Below are 10,858 nucleotides of genomic sequence, written 5' to 3'. Positions count from 1 at the left end.
CTCAAGAATTAAATTGTGGGTTACGTGTAAGAAATAATCAATGTGTTGGAAATTTAATATTGAAATACAGGCTGAACCAAGGATCTCTGTCTCTGTGTCTCTGTGACTCTCTGTCCCTATCTCTGTCTGTCTCTGTCTCTAGCTGTCTCTCTGTCTCCTGTTTTTCTTATATACAGCACATATTCTGTTAGGTAGCAGCACCTATCTGAGCCATCGAGGAGTATTCCCTTATTTGTAACATCCAAGATATCAAACTATTAGACAAGTCTAGGCAGTGGATGGACCTCTGGACCTGGAGTTGGGAAGACCAGTCACTTAATCTCTGTCTGCCTCAGTTTTCCCAACTATAAAATGGAAATAATAATAACATTTAACCTCACAGGTTGTCAGGATCATATGGGATAATATTTGTAAAGAGCCTAGCACAGTGCCTTGCATACAAGTATTTAATACTGCTGGTTTCCTTCCCAGTAACTGTCATCTAGCTCTGTAATGATCTATATGATTCTCTGGGTTGCATACATAAGGGCAATATAAACTTATTTCATATAAAAGGGACTGACCGCATTGGCTTATATCCAGTTGGAGACTATGATGCCAGAAGTTTCTAATTTTGATGAATACATCGCAGAACTTTTCTATGACTTCCTACTGCTGCTTCCCATTGTATTGCTAGCTCTTTTAATAGTTCTTTTTTGCTACCTTGATGTAGTTTTCATTGTTCTGGGACTCTAAGGCAACAGTAACCCACAAAGCAATGGAGAAATTTGTGGTAGTTATGAGAAATCATCAGTATAAGTCCAACCAAAAACTGTTCAATATAAGGTGCATATAAGATATCATCAAAGAGATGAATGACTGGAAAAGGAGGCTAGTTAGTTATGGAGGGAGAGTGAGAGATAACACATAAGTTCCATGGTATCCACATAAACTCAAGAAACCTAATAGAAGCCTCCAGCACACTTGCCAAACACCCTGTGAAAGATGTATAGAATAACATGAATTAAAAATGCATAGAGTGGGGTGGCTAGGTGGTGCAGTGGATAGAGCACCGGCCCTGGAGTCAGGAGTACCTGAGTTCAAATCCAGCCTCAGACACTTAATAATTACCTAGCTGTGTGTCCTTGGGCAAGTGACTTAACCCCATTGCTTTGCAAAAAATTAAAAAAAATGCATGGAGGGAGAAGACATTGATGCCTCCAGAGGGAGTTACCCATATTAATAAGATCTATTGTGATTTCATATCAGCCTGGAGGTAAGAATGATGGAGTATAGTCCTTAATGTCTCCAAATCTTTTCTTTTCAATGTTTCTATCAACAACCTGAATAAAGACTTATCAGGTTTTTAGATAACAAAAACATGAGAATAATATACACTTCATTAAATGATAGAATCGATTCAAAAAAGTTTTTGATATGTTGGAATATTGAATTAAATTTAATAAGGATAAAAGGGAAAGTTTTTTTCTTAAGTTCAAATAATATAATACAGAAAAGGGACATCTGACTTAATGAATAATTCCTTTGAAAAAGTTCTAGAGCTACAACATGTAAAAAATGTAATATGGTAATCTAGAAAGTAATTCATGTGTCAACTAGGTGGCGCAGTGGATAGAGCACTGGCCCTAGAGTCAGGAGTAACTGAGTTCATATTCAGCTTCAGATGTGTGACCTTGGGCAAGTTACTTAACCCCATTGCCCCTTAAATTAATTTTAAAAAATATGAAAGTAATTCAATCTTTTACTGCATTAATAGAACACTTGAAATAAGGAGGTAAATAGTTCCACTGCACCCTGCACTTTTATTTTGGTCAGACCATATTTGTATTTATTTTTGAATGCCACATTTTAAGAATGATTAGACAAACTGATAAATGTCCAGAAAAAGGTAACCAGTATAGAGAAGGAATTTTCATCACAGACTTAGAGATAAAAGGAATCTTATAGACCAACTAGTTTAAACCCCTCATTTTACAGGTGCAGAAATGGAGACCCAAACAGATTGAATGATTTACCCAGGGTCATCCAACAATTTACAGAGGCAGGAATTGAACTCAGGTACTTTGACTCAAAATGCAGTGCTCTGGGCACTATACTATGCTGTCTTTATGTCACCAGACTTTAAACTATGCTATATGATAGTTGATTGAGTGTAGGTATATTGGGGAAGAAAAAGTTTGTGGACAGAAAAGAGAAATTGATTCCTATCTTCAAGTGTTTGAACTTTTAATATATCAAATAGTTATTAAACCTACTGAGTTCCTGAAGCAGTGGGTAGAGGGCTGTCATGGATGACAGATTTGAGGAAAAACAGAATCTCTTGAAGTCTTGTGGTCTCAGACAGAAAAGTCTTTAAATTTTGAACCAGGTTGCAAATAATCTAGATTGTTAGGAGTTTTGAGAGCCCTTAAAATGGAGGAAATAGTCAAAAAAGGAGAGAAAAATGATTACTCTGTGTGTGTGTGTGTGTGTGTGTGTGTGTGTGTGTGTGTGTTTGTGTGTGTATGTTTACTATAGTGTAGAGAAGTTAGGGACTAGTGAAGTAGGAGCATACTGTTAAGGATGGGGGTGCTATTTGATAGAGATTTGGAGGTGGCCAGAGTGAGGATTGTATAAAAGGTAAAGAACCATACTGCGACAAATCCTGTTTAAAAGATTTGAAAGAAAACAGACCTCCAATTTCATCATGCCTCAGAACTACTGGTAGAGTTATTTGGAAGAACAAATCATAGGCTGTGTAATAATAATGGTAAGGGAATAGATGGAGGTATGTACCAGTCCCATTACTATCTCTTTCCGTCACTAGGGAAAATTTATTTTTTTTTGTTAGCTGATCTAAAGGATATGTGTTGGGTTGGGACCCTCGCTTTCAACCTCATGGGCTTTCTTATGCTAAGATGGGCCACCATCTCCCCTTACTGGGCACAGCTTTCATACTCTAACAAAGTGGTGTTTTGTAGCCCTTGGGAGACCTGTGTTGAAGGAGGATGCTAGAAACCCTGACACTTAGCAGGTAGTAAACAGGGTCCTGGTCCTGGTCTATACATTGTCCTAGGCTTTATTTCTTGAGGAGGCTATTAATTATTGGTTAAAGTGGCATAAATTGGTGGTTTGGGAGTAGAAGAGCCCTAAGGAAAACAAAATTCAATACAAACAAGCAGCTCAAATGATGGCATGTTAAAAGAACAAGATGAGCTTGTATACTTCAGTAAACACCTCCAGAATCCCTCCCCATTACCCAGATGTGTTCATTTTCCATGGACTTCCTTTCTTGGCCTAGTCACTTGGAGTTCTAAATTCTGTTCTTATAATAACCTACCACTTTTAACCCTGGTCAGTCATTGACCTCTTACTCCTTTAGCTGTTATTTCTCTTTGAATTCTGGGATTGTCTGAGGAAGGGAGGAGTGACTCCATTTCCCCCAGCCCAGATTCTCACTCCCTCCACAGGATACTTGATTTATGATTGGTGCTTTATTGTTTTTGCTGTTGTCTTCTCATTCCTCCTGAACCCCTTATTGCTGGGCTTCTTTTTCCAGTGAAGCTCTTTTTTCCCCCTGCAGTATCTCATTTTTTACCATCTTGGACACATTGCAGGCATGGAATGGGAAGATTGGTTTCCCTGTCTTTGAAATGTATCTAGTTGAAAGGGTGGGGTTGTTGGTTACTGAATAAGAAATGTGAACTGGGTCATGAGCAAGGGAATCTTCCCTTTTCTACTGTCCTGGGGAGGATTGAAAGAAAAATGGAAGGAAGGAATTTACTAAGCATTTCCTGGAGGGAGGGTAGGAGAAGGAAGTGGGGCATAGCACTGAGTATGAGAATGATCTCAGTGAGGAAAGACATACTCTGGTTCAACACTGAGGTTTTGTGTTTTAGAATAACATAGTACTCTCTTGTTGATCTGTGGAACTGTGTCAAAGATTATTTGTGACTGAGCCAGGAAGAACAACCCATTCAATAGATTATAAGGAGAACAAAGAAGAAACAACTTCTCTCTCTTGTGTTCTCTAGGTCATGTCAATTAAGATTCAGACAACCTCTCCTTTGGACTTCTCAAGGGGATAGAGGATTACTATTCCTACCCTGCAGTTATGATAGTTACAAGCACATGACAATGAGGCTATGTTTGTTTCAATGAGGATGAGACTGGACTTCAAGTCCCTAACTGCATTTTCTGCTTGTATTTATTACCCTGAGCATGAACAACTTTTTAGTGATTCTGAGATGGATGTTTCTAACTTTCACTATTACCTCATGAGCTGTAAAAATCTGTAATTAAGTGAGAATATCAGTGGAAAAAGATTCCTCCAAATACAACATTTCTCAGAGAAGAACATTGTCATTGCAATTCTGTAGCTGAAGGACTAAAGCCACATTCTAGTTTACTAGAAACTCTGGGCTTTAGATCTTAAATTGCAGCTTGAAAAGACTGAGAAGCAAATGAAATCTCCTCAGCACTCCCATAAGTCTTTCAAAGATGCTAATCTCTTCTGATAAGAACTGCAGTTTTAAGAATTACCTCCCATTAGCCATCAGTACCCACTTTTCAAACTCTTGAATTTGCTAGCTCATGAGTATATGACAAGTTTAGTTAATATATCTCACAATCTTTGTTCTGTCATTTTAGTCAAGGAAAGAAATACAAAATAGAAACGGCAGTCAAGGACCTGAGGTCCAGTCTCACCTTCACCTATTCAAAAAAACAGTCCTGATTGCTATGTAGTATAGCTACCATAACTGCTGATGATAAAGGGGAAAGGTTATGGTCCTTCCTCCCTTTGCTAAGAGGCAAAAGGCCTGAATCCTAAATACTGGGTTCCAAAAAGTGAAAAAGAGAGAAAATTGTTTCTCCATAATTACTTTTATAGCTTCCTGTATGGGTGATTGAGCTTCTGGGCTTTCATATGTACCACAGTCTTGGAGACCAATAGAGGATTACTTAGTCAATCTCAAAACATGTCTTTCAGCCAGAACCTGTTTCTCTCCATGGATCCAGAACATTCATGCCCAAAGGGAGATTGAGCACGTAAATTTGGAGCCCAGAGTCTCTCTTCTAATCATTCATATGCCTTCCTGAATCCAGACACCTCCCAGTTTCTAGCACACTTTAGCTGGAGTATTGACAGTGGATACTAGAGAAGACAAAGATCAAAAGAGGAAGCTGAGCCCAGTTATGAGGGTAAGACTGCTGCTAGTCTGGGGAGAAAGATGAAAACATCAGTCTCCTTCCTTCTTTTGCCTGAAATGGAGTGGGATCCTTGCTGGTGTTCAGGGATTTGTTGAGCAGTAGTTTATATAAATTAATATATATTGTACAGTCATTGCAAATAGACAATGAAATGGGTCCAGAACTGAAAGGAGGAGGAGCATGCCATGTTGCAATATTGTTATCTTTGTAATTATCAAGAAACCCACTGGATGGATCTCCTATGAAGAATTTCTCAGAGAGTATGGAAAAGAGTCACATTGTATGAAAAGGTATGTATATTTTGCAATCTGCACTTGTTGGAGGGAATACCCAAATGGTAAGAATACAGATTCATTAAAATATTATATTTTCTGTCAAATATTTTAAACTAGAACCATTTCTAAGTTGTTGTCTCCTCAGTCACCACACTTTGTATGGAAGTTCTTACTGCTACTGCCAATATTATTTGCAGTTGTCTCACGTCAAGAAATTCTTGTTCCTAGAGGCAGTGGGATATTTATTCTATCCAGTTAGGACTAAAAGAATATCTTTGTTTAAAAAGTGGCGTTTTTTTTTTCTAATTCAGTTGGAAAACCTTGACCTGACCACAAAGTACAAGATTAACATTTCCCCCTTGAATCAAATTAAGAAATTACATTTTGGCAATTGAGGCATTAAGCTCATCAACCCTAGAACAAGATAGACTTGCAATAAGTATTTTACTTTTGTTTTATTACATTTTCAAAATCTTTCATTAGGTTGGCCCTGAATTTTTGTTGTTGGATTTACAGTGTTAGTGACTAAGGCAGGAGGTGGTAATTAAATCATGATGCGTCATTAAAACAATTACAGTGAATAATTTTTAATGCAATATAATCTGCTTCTCTGAAACCAGAGTGAGTAAACTTTTAAGTAACAACTCTGAAGACCCAAGTGTGGCATACATAAGCAGCATAAAATTGGTTTAATTCTGACATAGGCAGACCTATGTGCAGTGTTTTGATAACAAACTTATTTAAACTTCCTTTCACATAAAATTTAGAGCAAATTTTAAATTTCTTTGGAAATTTTTTTAAGAGACACACAGACAGACAGACTGTACTCTCTCTCTCTCTCTCTCTCTCTCTCTCTCTCTCTCTCTCACTGTCACACACACACACACACACACACACACACACACACACACACACACACACAGACTGACTCCACTACCACCACCGCCATTGGTTAAAGTTAGAATATCAAATTTCATTAAAATAGTTATGGTAGGGGTGGCTAGGTGGCGCAGTGGATAAAGCACCGGTCCGGGAGTCAGGAGTACCTGGGTTCAAATCCAGTCTCAAACACTTACTAATTACCTAGTTGTGTGGTCTTGAGCAAGCCACTTAACCCTGTTTGCCTTGCAAAAAAAAAAAACCTAAAAAAAATAGTTATGGTACTTATTTTTCACCTAATAACTGGGTATCCAGTTGCTGTACCATAGATATATTTTTAAAATGCATTATTATTTAAATTATATTCAATATTGTGACTAGAATGAAAATCATTTTAACATCCAACATCGACACTTGACACACTATACTCACACACTCTGGGAAAGCCTAATAAAATTATTGTTGCTTTATAATTTCATTTGTTTATGTATCAAAATGTTTGGAAAAGTAGTTGCTCTTCACATGCACTGATATTAACTTGAATTTTTCCTTATTAAAGTCAAGGGCCCCCATGCTCATATTTTTTGTTTTTATTTTTAGAAAAGTGTTCTCATAAAATATCCCTTTAAACTTTTGTTTGTATCATTATTGTTTACAGCTTAATTATTGCTTAGTTATTTTTTGCAAAATACAATCACTGTGCATGTGTTTTATGCTTTTCAGCAAAAGGGTTTGTGTGAAAGTCAGAAAAATAAAAAACTTTCCTTGTCTCTCAAAAAAACAAAAAGAACATCTAGGTCTAAAACTCTCTGAAAAGTTCTTTAAAAAAAGTTTTATCTTTTAATTAATGTTGATTTTTTTATTTTCCTAGTTATTTTGGATTTGGAAAAGCTCCTACAAATACCAAAGCATGAGAAATTTTCAATTTTTTTTTATTGATTTGGCATACCTATATTTTGGGGAGGTGAGTGTAATCTCTGGGCTTTTTAGCTTGGAGAGGTCCCACAGAAAGCTATTAATACTGTGGAAGTCTGTATCTGGGACATTTTTAGAACATTATTAATGTTAGTCAAGGGGGAGAAAAACAGAGTAATAGCTGAAGCTTTCCCAAGTTGCCAAAGAGCTATTCAGAATTGGGGATATGCACCATTATGCCTGAAAGCACCCAACTTTGATTTGCAGGGTCAAATTTTATTAAAGGGGATAATGAAGTTGATTTATCTCCCAGTTTGATGGAATCACAAAACACTGACCTTGGTTTAAAAGCATTTGAAGAGCACCTCCCTGTGGAGGGTATAAATACTTGGGGATCTCCTGATAATTGAGAATTAGAGGGACCGACTTCAAAAGAGCCAACTATCTATATGATTTATAAAAGCAAATTGGCACACCAGCCCGATCTTTTTCTTCTTGCTCTCTTTAGGGCTCCCTTTTCATCTTTTCTCTTGCTCTTACTTCCATAGTACAATGAAGAGGAAATAAGAATTTTTCCCTCCTTCTTCCAGGAGGCAAGACACAGCAGAAGTATCTGTTGCACAGCAAGTACTTGCCCAGGTAACTTGACAGAGGAGCTTTTGGACCTCAAGTTCCTGTTTCCTATACTTTTGTTTCACTTTCTGAACACAAGTCAGAGATCAGAGAACTGCCTTCACAACCCAGGGGATGGGATGGAATGAAAGGGGAACAATGATAGGTTTATTACAGAAGTACATGGGAAAAACTAGGCATAGACCACATCTCATACCCTATACCAAAACAGGGTCAAAATGAATACAGGATTTAGACATAAAGAGAGATAACAGACCAATTAAGAGATCAAGAAATACACTGTCAGATCTGAAAAGGGGAGAAATTTATGACTAAACAAGAAATAGAGTAGTTTATAAATTACAAAAAGGATAATTTTAACTGTTAAATTAAAAAGGGGTTATACCAATAAAACCAATGTAGTCAAGATTAGAAGAAAAATAGAAAACTAGTAAGCAATTTTTACAGCTAATGGTTCTGCTAAAGATTCCACTTCTAAAATATTAAATTGAATCAAATTTATAAGGTTATAAGTCATTCCCCAATTGATAAATGATCAAAGGATATGATCAGGCAATTTTCAAATGAAGAAATTAAAGCTATTTGTCATCATATGAAAAAATGGTCCAAATCATTATTGATTGCAAATTAAAACAACTATGAATTATCAGATTGGCTAAGATGACAAAAAGAGAAGATGAGCAATATTAGAGAGGCTGTGGCCAGATGGGGACATTATTTCACTATTGATCAAGTTGTGAATTGGTCCAAACATTTTGGATAGCAATTTGGAACTATGCCCAAGAGCAATAAAATTGATGGACCTTTTGACCCAGAAATATCAATACTAGGCCTATATACAAAAGAAATCATTAAAAAATTGGAAATATGTGGGATGTTTTTCTTTGAAATGGCAAAGAACCAGAAATTGAGGGAATGTCCATCATTTGGGGAATGGCTGAATGTGAATGTTATAGAGTGCTATTGTTCTATAAGAAGCCATGAATGGTCAGATCTTAGAGAAGCATAGAAAGAATTACATGAACTGATGCTGAGCAAAGGGAGCAGAATCAAGAGAACATTGTACACATTAATAACAACATTGTGAGCTGATAAACCTTCAAGGATGCAGCTCCTATCAACAGTTCAGAGATCAAGGACAGCTCTGGGAGATCATCCACACCCAGAGGAAAATAATAGCAACAACAAAAAGACAAAAACCACAGAATCTGAATGGATACTATGTTCACATTTTTAAAATTTCTCTTCTGTTTTTCCTTCCTATCACATTATTTTCTTTCTTTTCCCTTATTCATAATTCCTCATTCACAAAATCACTCAAAGAAGAACTCACCATTCAACCAAATCTTCTGGGAAAACTGCAAAATAGTATGGCAAAAATTAGGCATGGATCCATATTTCACACCCTATACCAAAATAAGATCAAAATGGGTATAGGATTTAGACATAAAGCATGATATCATACGCCAGTCAGGAGAACAGGGAATTGCCTGTCAGATCATGGAAAGAGCTTATGATCAACAAGAGATAAAGAACATTATAAATTGTAAAATGGATAATTTCTACTATTTTAAATTTAAAGGTTTTGCACAAATAAAACTAATGCAACCAAGATTAGGAAGGATAAGAAATGCTGGGAAACAATTTTCACAGTGTATCTGATAAAAGACTTATTTCTAAAATATATAGAGAACTGAATCAAATTTACAAGATTACAGTCATTCCTCAATTAATAAATGGTCAAAGGAAATGAGCAAACAATTTTCACATGAAGTTAAAGCTATCTACAATCATATGAAAAAAATGCTCCAAATCATTATTGATTAGAGAAATGCACATTCACCACCTCGGACCTATCAGATGGGTTAAATGACAGAAAAAAAATGAAAATGATCAATGTTGGAGAGGATATGGGAAAACTGGAACATTAATGCACTGTTGGTGGAGTTATAAATGGATTCAAGCATTCTGGAGGACAATAAAATTATGCATATCCTTTGATCTAGCAATACGAGCATTAGGGCTGTATCCCAAAGTGATCATAAAAAAAAAGAGGAAAAGACTCATATATAAAAATATTTATAGAAGCTCTTTTTGTAGTGTCAATGAATTGGCAATTGAAGGAATGCCCATCATTTGGAGAATGTCTGAACAAATTATGGTATATGAATGTGAAGCACTCTTGTTCTATAAGAAATCATGAGGTGCATATACTTCAGGAAAACCTGGAAAGTTTTGCATGGACTGATGCTAAGGGGCAGCTAAGTGACAGTGGATAGAGCACCAGATCTAAGGTCAGGAGGATCTGAGTTCAAATCTGGCCTCAGACATTTAATACTTAGCTCTGCAGCCCTGGGTAAGTCACTTAACCCTAATGCTTTGCAAAAGACAATCAAAAAGAAGCGATGCTGAGTGAAATGATTAGAGCCAAGAGAACATGGTGCACCTTAACAGCAATATTTTAAATGGACAACTATGATGGATGCAGCTCCTCTCGGCAGTTCAGAGGTCAAAAAAAAAAATCCTGTGAGACAATGCTATGGTCAATGCCATCCATATCCAGAGGAAAAACTACAGAGTCTAAATGCAGAGTAAAGCAATGCTATGGTCATTTTTTTACAACTTCTTTATTTTTCCCCTGTCTCATAGTTTTTTTCCCTTTCCCTTAGTTCTAACTTCTCTTTCACTGACTAATATATAAATGTTAAACACAAATGTACAAGTGCAAATTTGCAAATGAATGAGTGTTGAAAAACTATCATTGCATGTAATTGGAAAAATAAAATAAAATTTCAATGAAAAAAAGAAATCATCAGAAAAGCAGGGAAAGATTTTTAAGAACTGATGCTGGGTGAAGTGAATAAACCAGAGAATTTTGACACATTAACAGCAACATTGGGAGATGATTAACCATGATGGATTTAGCTCCTCTCAGCAATTCAGAGATCAAAAACAATCCTGGGGCG

Source organism: Macrotis lagotis, chromosome 2, assembly GCF_037893015.1.
Source record: "Macrotis lagotis isolate mMagLag1 chromosome 2, bilby.v1.9.chrom.fasta, whole genome shotgun sequence".
Classification (NCBI taxonomy): domain Eukaryota; kingdom Metazoa; phylum Chordata; class Mammalia; order Peramelemorphia; family Peramelidae; genus Macrotis; species Macrotis lagotis.
Note: the sequence above shows the minus strand (reverse complement) of the source record.